Source organism: Protopterus annectens, chromosome 3.part0 (assembly GCF_019279795.1).
Source record: "Protopterus annectens isolate FY-2018-M chromosome 3.part0, PAN1.0, whole genome shotgun sequence".
In the NCBI taxonomy this organism is placed as follows: domain Eukaryota; kingdom Metazoa; phylum Chordata; order Ceratodontiformes; family Protopteridae; genus Protopterus; species Protopterus annectens.
The window spans coordinates 660,727,967-660,749,400 of record NC_056731.1 but is presented as its reverse complement, the minus strand read 5'-3'; positions in this window follow the sequence as shown (position 1 = coordinate 660,749,400).

Below are 21,434 nucleotides of genomic sequence, written 5' to 3'. Positions count from 1 at the left end.
TCAATGACTGTGTCAAGAGTTGCCATTGTTTCCTGTTCCTTCCCTTGTTGTGCAACTCCAACTGAACTTTTATACTGGTTTCCTACTGAAGACTCCAAAGTATCTTCATATGGCAACTGATCAATGATTCCTGTTCCACTATTTTCTCCTTAATTTGGGGACTCACTGTTCTGTCATGCTGTGATGTTACCAGAGTTGTATTTTTTATACTAAATTTTCACTTCACAGTTCATCCATAACTTTAGTTTGTATTTCTTTAACTTCTCCACTACTAATACTCTTTTCTACTTTCCTTCTTCATTTTCTATTTTTTTTTTCTTGTGTAAAATTTGCTGTTGCTGTATTAAATGGGTGGGCATGGTTTTAAAACTGCCTGGGTCCCAAGGTAAACTTAATCTGCCACTTCCTCTGCAGCACTGTCATGTCAGTGTGAGAAAAAAATAGAAAAAATATCAAAAGGCATGTCACCGCTGTATTCAATAGGAGGAAAAATGAAGAAAGAAACAAAAAAGTAAAGAAAAAAAGGCTGTTCACAGCACTCATGATCACTCCTATACCCCACCATGGCAACAATTCTGTCGATTGATGTTATATTCCACTACATCACCTAGAGGGTTCCTATCAAGGATTCAGAAACCAATTCTGTTGGTTATCCTATCCTACTACCTAAAGTTTGTGTAGTTTTGATTCTTTGGATGCCTAGCTCTCCAGATGTCCATGAGGTCTAGTTCTGTGAAGTAGTATCTTAAACAGTTTCATAGTCTTACTCTGCAAATATCCAGTGTAGTTTTGGGTTAGACACAATATCAAAATCCCCTCCAACCATAATCCTGGATCCTGTCTCCCTCATATCTTGTATGGTCTTAAACATCACTCTCATAGAATCATCTTGGTCTTTATTTACGCCATAAAAGTTCCCCACAATGACAGTAACATTCACCATTCTAATCTGTAATACAAGCCATCTTCTATTTCTATCAATACTTTCTTCTAAAAGTGACCAGCATAACTTGTTCTGAATCAAAGTTACCATCCCAGTTTCAGAGGAACCAGAATGATAGCTTCCCCCATCCTTTCCATAACCTCATAATCCCTTTTTCCCATTTTTTGAGTTTAGTTTTTTATAATAACACCATTTTGGCTTTAATCTGGGCTATCTTATCCACAATTAACTTCCTTTTGTGTAGTGTTGCCTAAACCTCTGATATTCCAAGCTATTAACTTCAGTGGATCTGGCACAGCCTGAGAGCATTGCCTTTCCTGCCTTCTTCTTGAGTTCTCATCTGAGGTACTCCTCTCACTTATGACTGCATAATCACTAAGTATATCAGCTTCTGTAGTAATGAAATACGATTTAAAAGATGACAGGATAAACAAAACCACACAGCTGTGTCACTGGACCCAATCAGAGTAATAACTATTAGCTGAACCATTAAAGCTATTTTAGTTATTAAAGTTTCTAGGAAAAAAATGAAAGAAAAAGTCTGCGTTCAGGTAAGCGCGCAAACACCCCCACACTTTAACAGAGTTAAAGCCAGGCCTTAATATACTTCTTATTTAGGGCAGGGGTACTAACCAGAAAAAGTCAAAAGGTTCTGCTTTAGTAACAACAACCAATTCCCTCCCTTTCCCATTTTGCTTAAAACTCATGGCCCCTACATTATAATTAAACTTTAATTTTTCATTCCAGAATTCTGGGTCATATATAACTTTGCCATATTGACACCGAGTATACTTGAGGTATCTTTTCTATCACTGTTCAGAACACAAAGTCCAGTTTCTATCCATAACATAATACTAGAAAAAAAAACTTTTTAATCACTGTTACATTGAAACATACATAGATGTGATCCATATGAAACACAATTTAATCTATGTCCCTGAGATTGTAAGCAGGCACTATAGATACGATAATACTAAGAAAGTGCCATCATCTGAATCATGCATTGGAGACCTTTGCTGTGCTATAGAGTAAGGTATACATGCAGGGTATCAAAGAAATAAAAAAATCAAAAAGGTCTTTCTTTCATTCTCCGGCTAACTGGATGCTTTCAACTTCATGCACTTGCATGGCAGAAATGCATCCTTCTAAGGGAGTAGTCGACACTTAACCTGTGTGTCTTTGTCTAAAAGGTTTCAGGTTTCCTGGCTTGCCCTAGCAAACAGAGTTCATGAATGCTTCCTCCATCATAGTTACCTTGAGTATCAATGGGCTCAGAGGGGCTGAAGTCAATGTCTCTCTCCCCTTCTACAACTACCATCGAAAGCAGTAGGAATCCATGTGTCACTCCTAGTGTCCTCCTTCTTGTAGTCATGTTGTGTCCTTTGTCTGGTAGACCCCTCCCTTTCTCACTTCATAGTGTTTGGTGAATGATGCTACTGCTGACCTGCTCCTTTTTCTATGGTCCATGGACACTGGATCTTTATAACTGCCAAGCCCATCAAATTCCTTTCTTGCAATGATGTGGTTAATGAATCCTGGACAGCAGCTTCAACCTCGGCCGGCAGATAAAAAAATGCAATTATGACCTTGAATTTTTACCCAAAGAGAGGCATTTGCTCATGTTTTATTGTTGACTTTAAAACTGCAGGAAATGTATTTATTTAGATTTGCTAACCGGGTTAGTGGATTGATCCACTGAGGTCCCACTTAAGCCAGAGCCCAAAAGATACAAAAGAGAGAGAGTAAAGTAGTTGCAGTAACCAGTAGTATAAATAGAAGTATAATACAGAATTATAGGCACTATCAAAGAAAATGATTCAGATACATAGATATGTAGCATAAAATGTTAAGTCAGACAATACTGAATTCAGTACATACTCAAACAGTATAAATCAGGAATTGCACACTATATACATATGCAAACTTAGAGTTACAGTTTTATATATATATATATATATATATATATATATATATATATATATATATATATATATATATATATATATATAGATTCACTTCAAAATCTCAAAATACTGAAATATAGAATTTCAGTATCTTGAGACGATGAAACCAAATCCACAAAACACTGAAACAACAAAACCCTGAACCCAAAACCACGAAATTCAAAACACCGACCTAACTGCACACACTGCACCATACATACAGCACAACATCCACATCACAACATAAACAAACAAAACTACACACATACACAACTCATACGCACATAAGCAGGGAGGCAAATCCCCCTGCACCCCCCATATCGACATTTCAGTATTTCGAGATTATATTCTGCTTGATTGTACTTTGCACTGTGTTTGTTCACTAGAATGTATATGCACAGTTACTGCTATGTAATTAGTCTGAACTACTCTGTTATTGCTTACAATTGGTCAAGATTGATCAGTGCACTTCCCCAGTAAACAAATATACAACAATTATTATCTGTTATGAAAACAATGCAGTATTTCTAAATGCAAATGCTGATCAAGTACCAAAAATCCAGATACATATGGCAATTAGGATTCATTTACTTGTCAGGTAAATCTAAACTTTAGTGCATATATGTTTTTGTTTTATATCTTAGAGGACCTCCTTTCAGATATTTTATCATGTTATGAAATGCTTTTCATTGGAATATAACATTTTTAGAATTTTGATGATTATTTTCCAAAAAAAAAACAGTGGCACTGAGAATAACAACTAATGCTGCTGCCTCCCCATGCCTGCTTATCTAAATCTTTTCTCAGCTGGACAGCATTCTTTGTGCACTTATCAAACCCTCTTTACACCTGTGTGGATTTGAGCATGTACACCTTATTTCTGTGTGGGTATTCCCTCGGGGCTCTGGATTGCTGACACATGTCAGAGACATGTAGGTAGGTGAATTGGCAATGTGTCCACTTGCTGAAGGAGTAAGTGCAAAGTAGGTCTGATTGTACATATGATGGGCTGCTAACTCATCCAAAACTGTTTTTTGCCTTCCACTTGTTGCCCGATGGGATAGGCTCCATTCCCAACAACGCTGACTGGGATAAAGCAAATATTACAAATGGTAGATTTTTTTTCCCCAGAAACGAAGTAAAAAAAAAAAAAAAAAAAAAAAAAAACAGCCTGTTGTTTTTCTGTCTTATGACTTGTATAAAGTTGGTCTGAATGGTGGAATGTTGCATATAAGTGTTATTACAATGGCTACAGTGAAGGCTGTTATAAAAGATACCATAGAAGTGAATTGCAAAGCATTCTGTGTCTTAGATTGTCAGTTTGAATTTTATGAATTGAGTATTTGTAATAATATTTTTGAAGTTATTATGGAGTCTAAATATATTATACTATCTTGTTTTTCAGAAGGTTCCCATACTTTTAACTGTATTGCTATAATAGGAGAAGCACTTTACCATATGAATGAATTACAGCAGCCAAATACAATGCTGAAACGTATTTGTATTCACAGTGTACAACACAACAAATATCTGTGTCTGTCCAATGCATTGTCATCATAGCGTACTATACATTTGGTCTGCACAGTAAGTTGCAACACTTGCAGATCTGCATACCATACCACATCATCTTTATGTGCTTAATTAGTTAGGCCTTCTGTACAACAGGATGTATTTCCTTGACACTAGGGAAGCAAAATGTAGCTAGTTTAGGGACACACTGTACCCGCCATATACCAGTGGAGATCAAGGTTTGTGTCAGTTCTGAGTGCCAAGACCTGTGCTATACTGTGTTCTCCAAAGCTGTACAGAAATACAAATCTTCTTTGGTGAAAAAAATGTACTTTGACTTTAAAACTAAAGAAAAGAAAATTTTAATAAGTAATGTAAATAATATATATTCATGTTAGCAAATATTTTTATCATGCTAACTAAAATGCCAATGCATAAATATTATAACAATGATTAATAATATATTAAAAACTAAAATACTGCAAATGTACAAAACATGCCTTTACTCTTATTTTGGAACCAGGACTGATATATCGTAGAGAAAGACAGGGAGAAGTGGAGCAAGAGGGAAAGATCCTTTAAATACTTTTATCAGGCAAATTGAATTTGCATTGTTTTTCTATGGAAGAGATACTATGAGATTACATACCGATTGTAAAAACAGAACAGATTTAAGAGCTCATGGTTTTCACTTGATGGGGAAGAAACATAGCTTTCTGATGCATGATTGTTTGGAAGATTGATTAAATGGCTCAGAAAGCATAGTTTAGCTTTTGGGTCAAGACCATTTAGTATACAAAGAAATGTTTGTGGGACATAGTCCTGAACTGTAATTAGTGTGACAAATGCCTTGGTATAAGCCCTGTTCCTTTATGCATATCCTCAATGCAGTGTAGTTTTCTCCTTTCTTTGTTTTGTGTATTAAATGTCTTATAAATTACTTTTATTTTAAAACTGAAATTGAAGTCAGAATTTTAATTAATTAATTATCAAAGGTGCATTATGAAATGTATACAATTTGTTTTCATTTAATTTTATATTAAAATGTTGAAATGCAAATAATGTTAAAAAGGTTGTGACTCTGGCAAAATGTAAAATGTGTATGATTTTCTTTTCCTGGTCTTCTTATAGTCTGCTAAGAAGAGAAAGTACAAATGTGGTACTATGTACAGGAATATTTTGTTCAATGGAATTCAACCCATCAAAGTTAATTTGCAGGTGATCTACAATATTTAACAGATATTGTATCCATGATAATCCATGTTGGGCTTGTCTCTGTGAATTGTATATACAATGTAAGAAGTGAAATGTTAGCATTGTTTACTCATGTGCCATAGTTTCTTTTACTTGTAAAGAGTGAATGTTCACTGACCAAAATGCAAGCTAGATCATTTTTTATGCCCGTCACTTATATGTCCTGTCAGTTTTATACCTTAAGTGAAAAAACGTTGTTTTCAAATTAACTGAAATTACATTCAATGATTTTTAAGCTAAGGTAAGTTGCAGTTTTTTCTCAGAAAAAGGATTTGCTAGTAAGGTAGTACTATTAAACTGCACATACTTGTTTGCTTATGTATATTACTTATGATTTATTATTTTCTCATTTTACTTAACCTGTATAGCAAAAATATGGAATTCATTCCCAAATGGTATCAAAGCTGAGTCAAATTATAAAACATATACACAGCAACTAATTAATTATTGAAAAAATAATACATCTCATTGTAAACTCTAAGCCATGGATTCAGTTTGTATAACTTACAGAATCAATAACTGCATTCAATAAAACATACCTCTCAAAAACAACCTACATATGAAAAATTTACAGTAGTTATTTTTCTTTCAGCTTTTCTTACCAATGCCACTAGCTTCCATTATAATTTCTACTGAAACAGCTACCAACATTTCAGTCTTCTCTGTACTTAACAATATACAGCTGACTGGATACACTAATGTCCCTTACTTCCCTAAATGCACAGCAAATGAAAATTAATGCCTTCAACTAAAAATGTTTTTCAGATATATATTGGTAATGCATGCACGTTTTTCTTTTATATGTTTACTGCACAAATATGTATACATAATAATGTAACTGCAAATTTTGAATAGTAAATGTTTGAATGTCTAACTGCAATATATATTTTGTTTGTTTGTTTAAGTTTTTGTGGAGCTTTTCCCTACGTGCCTCTGCTGAAAATGGACCCATTTGTGTAGGCTTACTCAGATCCTTGCTCCACAAAGGCAATAAATAAATAAATAAATAAATAAATAAATACTGCGTTTCACATTTATTATAATAATTATATCAGTATGAATATTAGTTTCCCAGAAAAAGTAAGGATGGTGGTGTCACAAATGCAAACTTATCACGATATTTCAAATGGTAATTAATTTCATACAACAATTGCAATATAAATAAAGGCACTGGCAGACCCTTAAACTGACAGTATCCTGTTATTAGGCTGCACAAAGGTGTTACTTCTTCCCTAATGAGATAAAGCTCTCTAAACTTTCACAGACAGTACTTATTCTTCTGCCGTGCCGCTATCTGTTGTTGAATTACACTTCACTTATGCATGATTAATGATTTCAGGCCCAGACTGTTGGGACTTTTTAATTAGCAATGGGTAGTAACTGCAGGTTAAGTGTAGAGCCAGTGAGCAGCAGGCACAAGTCTTGGCATAGATTTAGTATCAATTTCCCGTGAAATAGCAGTTTATGGAGAGTTGTGATTACGCATCAAAAGTGGGAAAAAGATAAAACTTGTTAAGCATTTTCTTACCATGAAATCCAATCTTAACAGCAGTGAAAGGTGCTAAGCAAAGGTTTGCTAAGCATCCCCTAACTTCTATAATAACAAAAACAACCAGCAAAAGCAGCCACCTAATACTCTAAGGAGTCTGTGTTCACTTCGGTGGATATAACAGCAATCCCACCACTCGAATAAAGGAGAATTCTCCATTCAATCACAAAATAAAATACTTATACACTCAAATAAAAAGCATTCAATGTTTGTTAAGTACTTTTGTCTGTTTATATAGACATCATCAGAATAATGAAATGCTAAAAATGAACCCACTTATAAAAAAATCCACTTATTATCACACCTACAAGCAAACCAATGAACAGGTAAGAGCCTCATCTTTGGAAACTGTTGTTAAGATCAAGTCTTGTGTTAGTGAGTAACTGCAGAAAGTGCTGGCCAGCAAAATAAAACTATGGCAGAAAGTAAAACAGCTTTTAAAAACTGTTAGAACTTCACTCCACTGGATCTGAAGGCTTAAATAGTTGTAGATCCATGTTATTAGTGCATTTGTGACTATTGTCATATGCGATCGAATCTCTGAATCCCTTTGATAAATTAACCATTGCCTAAACTCACTGATAAATTTCCTTGAATATGTCATATGAATTAATTCACTTGAAGTGTCATTCATTGATATTACAGCTATCTTATCATAATTTATTTTCCAGTAATTTATCTTTATTTAATTTCAAGGGATGTCACATTTTTATAAAACAGGATCACAACTATTGTAATGTAAATAAACATTATCTTTACTTACATTATGATAATTTTGTGTGTACTACATTTTTTGCCATTAACCATGTAGGATATGTTAATATTCACATTGAAAGTAAATTTTGACACACTGGCAGCAAACATATAGTCAGAAATTAATTTTCTGCACTCATATGACCCTTCTGGTGACACTAGATGACGTTGGACCTTGCCAGAGATTTTGTACAGATGTCACAATATTATAGGAGCAAACAACATGTAAAGCTGCTACTTATCAAGAGGGGTGATTTGTTTCTACAAGCTGCCTGTTCAGCAGTGACAAATACTTTACCAACTTTCAAAAACTTCAAAAGTAGGTAAAACCCCTTGCCCTCCTACACTTTTTTTTCTGTAACCATGATCTTGAAGTGAACTTTTTGGATCCATGTTATGGATACATATAAGAGGGTTTTGATTGGAGACGCAGTTATACTCCTGTATATTACTGCCAACAATGCCATGCTACATCACTAGAGAAGGTTTACAGCTAAGAGTCTGACTGTCTGACTGAATGACTTAGACATACAATTTGCTATTGAATTCTTTTATGGTCTAACGTTCATAGCTTCTTTAGCTTCCCAGTACCATATCATATTTTGTCCTACCTGTATTTAATAACTCTTGAAGCTGTTTGACTAGGTGTCAGTCATTCAGTCCATCTTTTACCTTTTTGCAATACTGAAGGTACACTGACTGTCCCATCCTTGGGACATGATTTATCTTTTTGGGAGGTTACCATATGAATTTGTGAACCAAGATCATGCTAATTGCAAATTCTTGATTACAACGTGAAGGAAAGCATTGGCCATAAATGAAGAGTTCCAAACATATAAATGTATTAAAACCACCCGAAAAAAAAACTTTAAAATGAAACAAATTTTGTTTCTAGGCAGGTGTTGCAAAACCTTGAGATAAATTGCATAACCTACTAAAGGGAAAGGCAACAGTTCTTTTTAACTGGACTGACCAGTCATGCTTTACTATGAAGCAACTTATCCTAAGCCTGTAATTGGTCGTTGTTTACTTAGTGTTCTACCATGGTAAACAAATGTGAATCAATAAATAAATAAACCAGTTATTTTGCAGGTCTATTCCATCCAGACATGACTTTAGACTTAAGGGAATAGATCAATGCTTTGCATTTATAAACTTTATTTTGAATTTCACTGCAGTGCAAGCTTTTCGTTAAGTCTTGCAAAGGGTCTGCATTTTCTTGAAATATCTGATCAGATGTTTGCAAGCTTCTCTCATGCAACATATAATTGGCATCACTTGCCCTTGCTTGAGTGATGGGCACACAATACAGATTCTGCTATTTCAACTTAATTTCTTGCAATTAGTCACAACTTGATGGATGACATCACTGTCTTATAACAAAGGTACAGTCTAACTGTGTATCTGTCACACAACTTTGCATTCCAGGTTCACAGGTTCTGTTCCTAACCTGAACAAGAAACCAAAAAGACTGCTAATCCAGTCATCAGCTTTGTTTTTAAGACTGTACCTTTCACTGTACATGCAGCCTGAAACAGACTTAGTTCAATGCCAGAAGACATGTCATACTTCTAAATTATCTTCACTTTTTTATGAGATTTTGTTTTTCTTTCCTTACTTGTCTCCAGTATCCATGCTGGCTTTTCTTAATTTATAACTTTAACATGATGATTCATAACTGTCCCTTCTGTTTGCAGTTTTGGCAGTTTCATAACAGTTAACATTTTTTTCTGTATTATTATAATGTCTTTTGCATCTGTAGGACATTTTAAGTAGGTGAGGATTTCTGGTATGTTTTCTTTAAAGCACACAGTGAATTGGGCAGGGCAACAGCTTGTTACAAGACAGACAGACAGACAGACAGACACACACACACACACACACACACACACACACACACACACACACACACCTATGGTTAATTTTGAAAGATCGGTAAGCATGTCTTTACATGAAAGTGTAAAACACAGCAGTTGGGTTTAAACACTATATTACTTATGCACAGTAATGGTCAAGTGGTCACTGATAAGTGCATTTACAACCTAGTGTTTACCAACAGTTTACCAGTTTGGCCATTCATTTTGATGCCAGAGGAAATGAAGAGATGGTTAATGTTTTCTGATTACATATATACGCAAAATTCCCAATCTAATACATATGCATCGGCATATCTCTCTCTCCCAAGAAATGGACAGTGAGCTACTCCCTAAAAAGTATACAAGGCTCAAAACTGCAAGTTCCTCCAACTCCAAAATTTACTTTGCAACTGCAGAAGAAATGTAGCAGATCTAGAAACTCACTATAATGTCATTAAAGCATTTTTAGGTTGAAAACGCATCCCCTTGAACTCTCTCTTGTGAAACTACCAGCCCAACCCTCACATTTCTGCATCTTGTGCTTTACCTCCGAATAGACAGAATTCTCCGATAGCATCACAGCTTCATATGTAGTTTATATTCCACAGATTCACATTTTTAGTCTCACTGTTTTGAAAATCGCATTCACAGCCCTAGGAATTACAATGGGAACTCCTAGGAGGCTGAAAGCTTGTGATATATTGTAAAAAAATTTAATAATAATAATAAAACAAAAAAATGTTTAAAAAATGGCTAAACTATCATGTAGTGAATCATTAGGCTTGTTGCTTACCTGTCTTACTGTAAATATAAATAATTTACAGCCTTGGCAAAAAATGAGTCTGGTAATAAACTGTCGAAGTAAAAATATATGAGATCCATAGTGTTTGATGGATCCCCCCCCCCCCCACTGTGTCAGTCACTAGCCTCAATATAAAAAAAAGGTAAAAGCCTGTAAGTGTCTTGCAACTGTTACAGTTGGCATTTGATTAGATTTTTAAAACAGTGTTCAGAATATCTAGCAGTTTGTTGGTCTTAAGTCCCATCATATTAGGCAGTGACAGAAGCAGCATTAGCTCTGTTCATTTCTGGAGCAGCATAATGGTACACTTTCTGTTTACTTTCAAAGCCAACAGCTGGTCAAGCCCTCAGTAAGTGTAGGTTTGTGAATAAGATTGCACTTCCAATTTACTTCTTTGGCATTTTGTCCATCTGCAGTTCCAAGAGTATTCACAAAATGTCTGGCTTTAGTCATTGCCTTCTGCAGACTTCACAGAATTCACATTTACCCCTTTTTATATGATTGCCTCATTTTAGCAGATTCCGTATAAGATCCTCTGACATTCTTTCAGTTTTCCACAAAGCCATTCTGCAGTTTAGGTTTCGAATTAAATCAAGAAAAATCTAGCAGGTTAGCCTTTTTAAAATGCCTTATAAATACACCCTTGATTGGTAGCTTACCTCACTCTAGAGAAACATTCCTTCTACCATCACAAGTTCAGACATTTTGAACAACAGATCAGTACCACAGCAAGGGGTTTACTCAGAATTTTAGGTTACGTGGTGTCATCCATCCTAGTTGCTCCTTTAGCCAGACTTCACATGAGGAAAATTCAGTGATTCCTCAAATCTGTCTGTACCCAACAGCAACATCCCCTATTCGTTTCCTATTTCAGTCTTAAAATTCATGAAAAGGAAACTCCTCTGGTGGACCAACTCAGTCCAACAGGGCCAAGTCTCCCTCATTCTTCCCCTATTCCAACTCCAACTAAATTTGTCAAAAAAATGCCTTTGACTTTGTCTGGGGGGCAGTTTCTAAAGGTATCAAAGTTCAAGGTATATGGGAGCCTCATTTCAGGAAAAAACACGTAAACCTTAAACAGATAACGGCTGCGATAAAGGCAATAAAAGCAATGAATCAGCTTTGGACAACAAGATCATATCTGCTCATACCAGGTAACACTGCAGTTATGTCTTACATAAACAAACAAGGGGGGGACCAGATACTATTCCCCTATGCAGACTATCCATGATTGCCTGGGAGCTAGTAATGCAATACAGTCTCTCTCTCTCTCTCTCTCTCTTTAGACAAGCTGATTTTTCTCAGAGCAGAACACAACTGTAGCTACATTAAGCAGATTCAGTGCAGGCCCTCACGAATGGATGTTATAACCAAAGGTCTTCATGGAGATTGTCCCATTGTGGGGAAATCCCCAAGGAGAAGTGTCTGCCTCCATTCTGAACAGAGTTGTACAAGAGAGTTAGAAAAGTTTTGTGTGAGAATTATTTGCAACCAGGCCTAGAAAACATTTACCTTTTCTTTTCAATGGATGAGAATGTAGCTTTAAGCCTTTTCTGCCTTTCCTTTGATTACTAGAGTCTTATGAAAGAAGGACTCTCCAGTGATACTCCTGGCAACTCCAGTTTAGCTCATACAATACCGGTTCTCCCTTCTCATACTCTTGGCCTGGGGTAATTACCAAAAACGTCCTCATAGAGTGCACCTACTCAAATGGGCCAAGGGACTTCTCATCTACCCCAACATGCTGAACCTATATCTGACTGCATGGATGGTAAGTTTTTAATCCCAATTCCATTTAGACATTTATTTTTAAGGAACATACAACAGATATTAAATTAGTCCAGAAAACCTGTTACTAGGAAATCATATTTAGCCAAATGGAAAGTTATTCTAGTTGGTACCTTAGCAGAGAGCAGGAACTAACCTAGACAGTTGATTCTACTGTGATTTTGTGAATTGCTCTAATTACCCCTGTCTTAAACTTCTGTCAAAGTGCATCTTTTGACCAATTTTTCTTGTTTGCCTTTAGATGCTCACCTTTCCTTCCCTGTTCCAAGCCAGACATTTTCTGAACGGGGGTTTGCATATTAGACCAAGCAGGAAATGGGTGCCTCCATCATGCAATTTTATTCATTTGAAAAGCTCCATTTGAACCTGCCTCTACCTTTTCCATAAAGTTTTTTACTTACTAAGCAGTTTTACTTATCGGTTCATAGGTTAGTACTAAGCTAACTGCCCTTGCGAGCCATTTTAAGCCTAGCCAATTATCGCTTGTGAGACTCAAACCCTGCACCTTGTATTTGTAAGGCAAACACCTTAACCATTAGGCCACCCTCCCAACCATGATTGCTTTGACTTTGGCCAGACAAGGATCTGAATTGCAAGCCCTCGTATATTCCCAGCCCTTTCAGTTTTTCGGAAAGATAAAGTAACTCTTACAACAATCATTCCTTAATTCCAAATGTTGTTTCTGAGTTTTCCTTGTATCAGTCCACTATTCTTTCCTGAGAGTAAGAACAAGAGAGAGAGAATTCTGCACACCCTGGATATCCACACACAACTTAGATACTACTGGGCAAGACAAATACTTCAGTATGTCAGACCAACTTTTTTCTTTCATTTTGAAAGTAAGAAAAATGAATTCCAGTTTCCAAACAAACTACTTCCAGATGGCAATCCTAAGTTATTCAGTTCCATTATTCTTATCATGGGAAAAGTCCTCATCTGAATGTCAAGGCACACCCCACTAGAGCTGTGGCTACTTCTGAAGCCTATGGGAAAGGTATGAACTCTAGAGCTTTTCTAGAGGCAACAACTTGGTTGTCTGTGCACACTTTCACTAAACACTACAAAACGTACCCCTTTTCGGGATCCAGAATAGGATTTGATAAATCTATTCTCCAGGGTCTTCTGGGCTATGGCCCTGTTTCCTGCTTCCAGCACTCATTGTTTGAGCTTTAACAATTTTTCCATATAGCTTTATTCTACTACAACAGTGATCTAATGATGAAGATGGCACAGTTTTTTTTACTTTTTCTGTGACAAGAGATGCCAGAATAGATCACTGTTGTAGTACTTATACTGTTCCCCCTTCCACCTGTTCTTTTTTATTTTATTATGGATAACCCTGGCTGGAGTGAGGTCCTTTTCTTGTCTGTTCCTCTTTCTAATATGACATGAAATGGATTTACTTTAAAACATCAGATTACCACTTTGTCAAACCACCATTCATCGAGATGACATCCCAGAATTCCCACCACATCAAGTGACGACATCATCAAAAATCATGATCGTCCAGTAGCACACATGACACCACAACCTGGTAGTGTAAAACATGTTAGAGCTAATAAAACACCGAGTGTGATTTTCAAAGATGTGTACTTCAATGGAGTGAGTATTTGGCAATGTTGTCTCAATGAATGGTGGTTTGACAAAGTGGTGAGTCATTGTTTTAAAACACATCCCATGAAATAATGTGCTCTAGCATGACACTGACCAAAACAGATCCCATGAAATAATATGCTCTAGCATGACACTGACCACTTAAAGAGTTTCTCAAGAACTCAACACTTCAGCCTCCCTCCTCAGGGCAGAAAAACTCTGAATTTTGGTTCCCATTCATCCTTTCTTATTCTGGCATGCTGTTGTGCTTGAGCAGATGTATGGTGGACAAAGAAGGTACCCAAAAGCTTTTGTATACTGTCCAGATGCCCAGTATCCTTGGAAGAATATATTCCATATCACTATATGCTATTGCAAAAGTGTTCTATTTGAGCATCTACTTTTTATGGTTACTTAAAGAACCTTAATTTTCACTACAGCCACTGTCAGTATGATAATAAATATATATAGGAAGGAAGACATGATAGGCAACAGAGCTGGAGCTGGCTCATGTAATGATCTAATCTGTCAAACCTCAGCTCTAAGCTGAGGAGCAAAATAAGGAATCTGGTGCTCCTCAGCTAGCTGGGTCTTAGGAAAGTGCCAGATCCAATGCTGCACTCATCAACTACAGGGACAATAAAGTCCATTCTCTGAACTGGTCCTCCTCAGCTAGCTATCTCTGATGCTGTGCTACTTAACTAGAGGAGCAAAAAAAGGTTTTCTAGTTAAAAAGGTTTGCTACAAGTTATACCACACACAAAGCACTGAAGAAAAATCTTTACTTCAGTCCTGACCACTAAAGCAGCATTTCTGTGCCATTATTCAGAAATGCCAGTATTGAAATGAATACACATTCACCAAATCAGCATTTGACAATCATGCTCCTTAACACCTTGCACCCAGGCTGATTTGCCCCACTCTGTCTGGGCTTCTTATAGGCATTTATGTATTGGTTATGGTATTTACTTTTGTGACCATCACGGAGTGCGAAAATGTACTCACTGCAAGAGAAACTCCTTTTCACTGAGATGCAGTAGTTAAAGTGGTGCAGGGAACAACATTCTCTATATGGAGTTATGCTTCACCTCCCCCAATGTAAATACAAGATTCAAATCTTACTCCAAGCTTTCTCTTTTTCAAACTCAAGCAGAATTTATAATTGTGACATTTATGATTATGGTATGGAGGTGGGATAAAAAGTTTAATCAGCACTTCTCTGAAATCTTGTCCTGTAGAAATTATCAAAGCAACTGCAGAAGGGTTAATGCAATCATTTTGGTGTGAAAGTTAGTGTAGTGGATTAAAGCTCTGACCTGTCAAGAAGCTGCTTCCTGCAGTCAAAGGTAGAGGGTTTCATTTTTTCCATCTCTGTTTGCCAACTGTACAACTCAGAGCAAGTTGTTTTACTAGACTGTGCTCCCAAGTAACGCCAGTAAAGGACTTAAAAAATAAACACACACACACACACACACACACACACACTATGTATATATATATATATATATATATATATATATATCACACAGTCCATTTCTGTGCCACGGAGGCACCATGAGTGTACATGCTAACTAGCTGCCCAAAGTGGTCATGTGCCAAAAGAACCAACATGCAAGATGAAGAAAGGACTACCATTGTTCTTTGGAATGTAACCTGGTTAACAGTCATGGCTTTAAAGGCACTAGCGGGGATACCAGGTAGTGTCTTAAGGAAAACGAAATATTTCTTTCCCTGATGTCTAGGGACCGCCAGAAGTACCTGACTGGGTGCTTCTATGAGGGCCCTTAGTATAAAGTCAATGCCTATCGCAGTCTTGCTAGGAAAGTATCTGATACCACTGGTATACCCTGCTCTAGAGAGTAGTTTTGGCACTACTACAGTGACCCGGTGCCAACAGTGACCCGAAGAGATGTCAGGTCAGGAAATGTATTGTAAACTATGGTCCTGTAATATTACTGCCTCTTACATGTGCACACTGCCAGAGTGTGTATGATTATCTATACAAGTTATACTAGTTAATTACAGTGCTACAGATTGCATATTACAGATGCAATACTTTTCAAATGAATCAGGACAAGTTATCTATCATTTGATTATGCTGTCTAGCCTTAGGACCGACCGATGCCATAAGCTGTTATAGGTGTACTTGCACCATGACGTCTCATTTGTTAGGAAAGTATAAAACATCGATAAAAATCCCCTTTTTGATATTTTGGTGTAGTGCCTGTCTGTGCTAAGCTAAAACCATGTAAATGCAGAAGAGCTAAGCAAATAATTACTTAGTCCCATAAAAACAAAAATCATATCCGAGGCTTCCTATTCTTTTCTAATAATCTGGTTTTATTTATTTTGGATTCCAAAGGAGAACAGTAGCAAATTTTAACTTTTAAATATATATACTTTCTAACATAGCTTTAGAGTTTAGGAGGTTTTACAGAAGCCCAGTAGAGGGGGAGGTGCTGGGGCTAGCTTGGGACTAGTTGCATTAGCTAAATAGAGGAGGATAAAATCAGACCAGAGACTAGATGAGAGAAACACTAAAATGCACATTGGATATGGGTTGCTATGGAGACTCTGCAAGGTGAAAAGAGGATAAGATAAAAGCAGCTGCAAAACTTCCTACCATATTTGTCCCTGTAAATGCAAATGTTTTCTTAATACCAAGACAGTGGAAAAAAAACCTGAATATTCCCCCTTTCCAAAAGGTAACACAAATGTGAACACGCATCCATGTATATGGTATCAATGTAGCAGTATGCTCTTCTTCTACAGTCTCACCATAAGATGAGGGACTAATTTGGATGTGGTAAGCAAGTAGGTGCATACAGGAGTTATCTGACATAGACCCCTTAAACTGTGATTTCTTCGTTACAAAATTACAATTAAAATCAATCAACTTGTTGCTGCTGGATGAGGAAAACTAGGGACATGCTTAGTCTTCTCCCTCTTGTGGTCTGAGTATGCTTCTTCAGTCCTAGTTAGTTCTGCTGGGTTTAAGAGTTACCCTCAGTTCTTGTAATAAAGATAGGCACTCAGTTCTTTTATAAGGGGTCCTTTATTTGGCAGTTGAGTGCTGCTTAGAAGACAAGGACCCTTATAAATGAACTGAGTGTCTGTCTTTATAACAAAACCTGAGTATTTGGGCGTATTGCAAGAACTGAGGACAACTCCTCCACCCCACAGAACTAACTAGGACTGAAGAAACATCCTGAGACCATGAGGGGGAGAAGACTAAACACAACACTAGGTTTCCTCCTCCTCCAGGAACAGCAAGGTGATCGATTTTAATTGTAATTCTGCTTTATCCCTCTGTGTTCTCTTTACACCAAGGCTCCTCAGCTTACTAACCCAAAGACTAGGGCTGAGCAGATAACACTACACATGATTTTGTTGTTAGGAAAATACGATAAAACCATATGTAAATATATGCATTTTATTTTCCAGACCTTCAAGTAGAACACATAATATGCTTATAGGTTACACAGGTATGTTTTCATATTAATATGAATACACCTGTCCTACTGCAGTACATCTCTCAGTCACTGACATGCAGGGGGATTGTTACATCTATGACCTGTGCAGACTGCTAACAGAGGAATTGAACAAGTCTTTCGGGGGGGGGGGGCTAATGTGAGATGTAGTTTGGGGGGAGAATACCATATGTGGGAGTCGGGGGGCTAATGTGAGATGTAGTTTGAGGGGAGAATACCATATATGGGAGGTAGGTTGTGTTGGATACAGTATAGTGTATTGCGTCTGAGCCATTTGGCACCATATTGCCCATGCGTCACTCCAACATATGTCGTACTTTCACCTAACATATAACTGTTTTTCTTGCTACAGTCATGTTATGTGGGTTGTTGTATACAACTTCACAGTACAGTCTTTGCAGCAGGTCCGCAGGGCCACTAGTTCACACACTAGTCATGATGTGTGCCACCCAACAGTATCATAGCACCATTGCATCATGTAGTGATACATTATAAAGCAAACTGTGATTTGATATCATCTTTTTGTTCTTCTTCTTCTTATTGTTTCCTTTCCTCCCTCTCCCTCTCCCTCTCTTTGTAGCTATCCTTATATTTTATGTTTGATTTCTTTTATTAAGAAGCATGCATGTTACCATTTTCTGCAGCATCTGACATGGCTGTGCCAGTGCTACAGCTGAAGTCTCAATCTCACCATGAGGACTAGGTTTCTCCCACCAGCATTCTACCTGGCCCCGAGTCTGTCATCCCATCAAGCATGGCAGGGGGATGGCATGGTAGCATCACCTGTGGCCTCTGATGCTCACTTCCAGCAGGGGATGGCTATTGTTCCCTCTGGGTGCTCTACTTAGGCTTCACATTTTATCACATGGAGGGAGTTGGTAGAGGTAGCAGGGGAGTTCATGGGTCAGTGACTGGATGACTGCATCAGTAACCCTGAGAGAGTCCTCATACAACTTCAGCAGTTGCACTGCTGCCTAACCCTTCCTTCACTCCCTCAGGTTCGGTCAGTGGGGAGGGCATTCAGGGTGGTGACTGACCTTTTTCTGGGTCTATCCCAGTCAGTATGTGGAAACAGTAGGGGTATACCCACTATATCCCTCATTATGGTATTCCCCTACCTGATTTCACCTCCCCTCCCCCTCTTTGTGGACAGTTCTCCCCATCACTAATGTCCTCCTCCTGTCAGTATGTGTATGATTCAAGTACCAACTATTCATGTGTTAACACCTCCACATTAGTTTTATTTATTTTATTTATTTATTTTACATTTGTTGACTGGGATAGTCTGACTGGATACATGTCCATTTTCAGTGGAGACCCGGGGAGAAAAGCTCCAATTACACAGATAAAAAACATAGATACATGCCAAGCATATTACAAAGTCTGTAAGGTGTGGCCTTCAAGAGGGATTCACAATTTTAACAGTGTGTAATAGAATATAAAACAAGTGGGTTACGGCAACAATTATTACTTACAAAGTAATGTACAGACCAAGAAGGTCACAACAATCATTTGTGGGCAAGAAGTCTGTACAGTACTGTTAAGTTAATTTTTGTCTTATATTTGTTTGTGTGTCCCCGTTTCCAAACCTCTACTCTATTCCCATTCCATACCTTGCTCATACATCCTTTTCCAGATTTCGTTTTCTGAAAAAAATGGGTACCTGTCCCTCAAAAGCAGTATACACCTCCTCCCCCACCCCACTCTCATTCTTAATTCCCCTATTTCCTTTTGTATGTTCCTCTGCTAGCTGCACCTCTATTCCTATTTTCTCATACACCCATTCCAACTTAATTTAAAAGGAGTAAAGGTAGATATAAACATTGTTGGAGACCATTTTCTTTTGCTTTGAGCCATTCTCATACCATTGCTAAATTGCACATGTGCACACTCTTAGGTGTACCTGCTACTTGCTCATTACTCTCTTTGCATCACTCCTGCCCACACTTGTGTAAAAAAGCCTCTCTCCATCAATCCTGTAATTTCTGTGAGCAGGTGTTTCATAATTACTAACAGCTTGGGATATGAATATTCAGCTAGTTCATTGGAAATTACTTTTGGACCAAAGCGCTCTACATGGCACACCTGTTATGGGCATGCCATTTTCTGAATTACAGGGCATAATTGAAGTCAATGTTCCATGTATCCTATCAATCACAAATTAGACAGATGACTGACCCAGTATGTAGTTGCAATTTTGGAGGGTTTACCTTCCAAAGAGTATGCACCCTGAAAGGTATAAGTCATGTTATTTATTTCTGTATCAGCAATCACATTATTTTTAAATTATGATACCTAATATGGTCAGAGAAAAATGAATGAACACTTTAGATAAAAAGGAATTAGTGCATACTCCTGTTGCACAATATAATAACAATGTTTCATCCAACAAGATTACTTACTTCCTCCTGCATTCACCTACAACATCTCACCCACTACCACACCTGGAGTACAACAGCAGCAATATGAAAAATTAATTCTATATGAAGAAGCAGAACAGACCCATAAGATTAAAACAAACAATCCAAACAGTATTAAAAAATAAGGGTATGCAATCATAAATGACTGATAACCCCAGTCACTCCCATTAAGTACAATATGGTGATAAGCTGTGATATTTTATCAAAAAATGATTCATCTGTGCACATGAGCAGTAAGAACTAAATGGAGTCTTCAATGACGATTTCACAGAATTAATAGAGGAAAGCATTAACTCTAGACCATACTTCTTATAGCAGAATATATGGTGAGAAAAAGGGCAATTCAGAAAAATTACCTAGAAGGCATTATTTTTAAGATTATTCAGAATCCAAAATCACAATTTATTCTATCATGTCGTGAATGTGAGTAATTCAAACCTTTTAATAGTAGAAAAAATTCTTCCTTCCTCTTAGCACTACCTAATGTAGTTAAGAAAAAATTTGTACATGCCACTCAATTGAAGTGATGATTCCTTCTCAGACCTTCTAAAAAAGTACCATATTAGATGAGATTTGTGCAGTTGTAACATGGGTTTCGCTGCATACTTTTGTAATATATTATAAGCTGGATGTAATCTCCATGTGTGTATAACTTTTCCTTCTGGCCTTCTAATAGGAAGGGCCTGGTGCAACTCCCATGAGAGGCATCCACACAAGGTGCATAAAGCACCTGTATTGACCTATCTAAAACTGAAGCAGCAGCATCTGTATTTCAGAATGTTCATAAAATGTGGAGCTCCTCATGTTAACACAGGCATGGTTCTCAGCCACGCTCTGAAGCCTCCTTATTTCTAATTCTAGTATTAACAGTCACTACAAAAAGTTTGTGAATGTAGATAAGGATGAAAACAAAAACGACTGCTAAACTGAGCCCTTCATCCTGAGTTTTGGTTTTCCCTACACCACCACAGTCCTGTAGAAGGAATGAGCTAAAGACTGTTGATGAGGATAGAGAAGTGTGGTTACACTATTCTACTATCATGAATCTCACCAGAACAACAGGTTCAGAAAATGGATGCATACAGTGATATTGCTAATGTCCCTAGACTCAATACTGAGCATTTTTACTGCAATCGGTTTGGTAAAATTGCATCACCAAATACAGAGCCACAGAAAAATTACGTCACGTGCAACAACCCACGGACCTCATGTTCACTCTTACAATAGCACAATATATTGATTGAATATTCTTGCCTTGTATTCTAGTTTTACTTCTGCTCATCATCTGTCACTCAAAAGCCTTAGAAATAAATCCAAGAATAACGTCTGTGTCCATATAACCCTAGAAGAAGGTGCATTATGTAAACATTGACAAGATGACCCAGTATGGCATCATCAAAATGTATGCATCATTCAAACCTGAATATCAAAAAGCAAACTGCAGCAGGACAATCGACAAAAAATTTATCTATGACATTTCATTTGAGCCTACAAATTTTATCATAGTTTCTAACAAACTGCCAACTAATTACC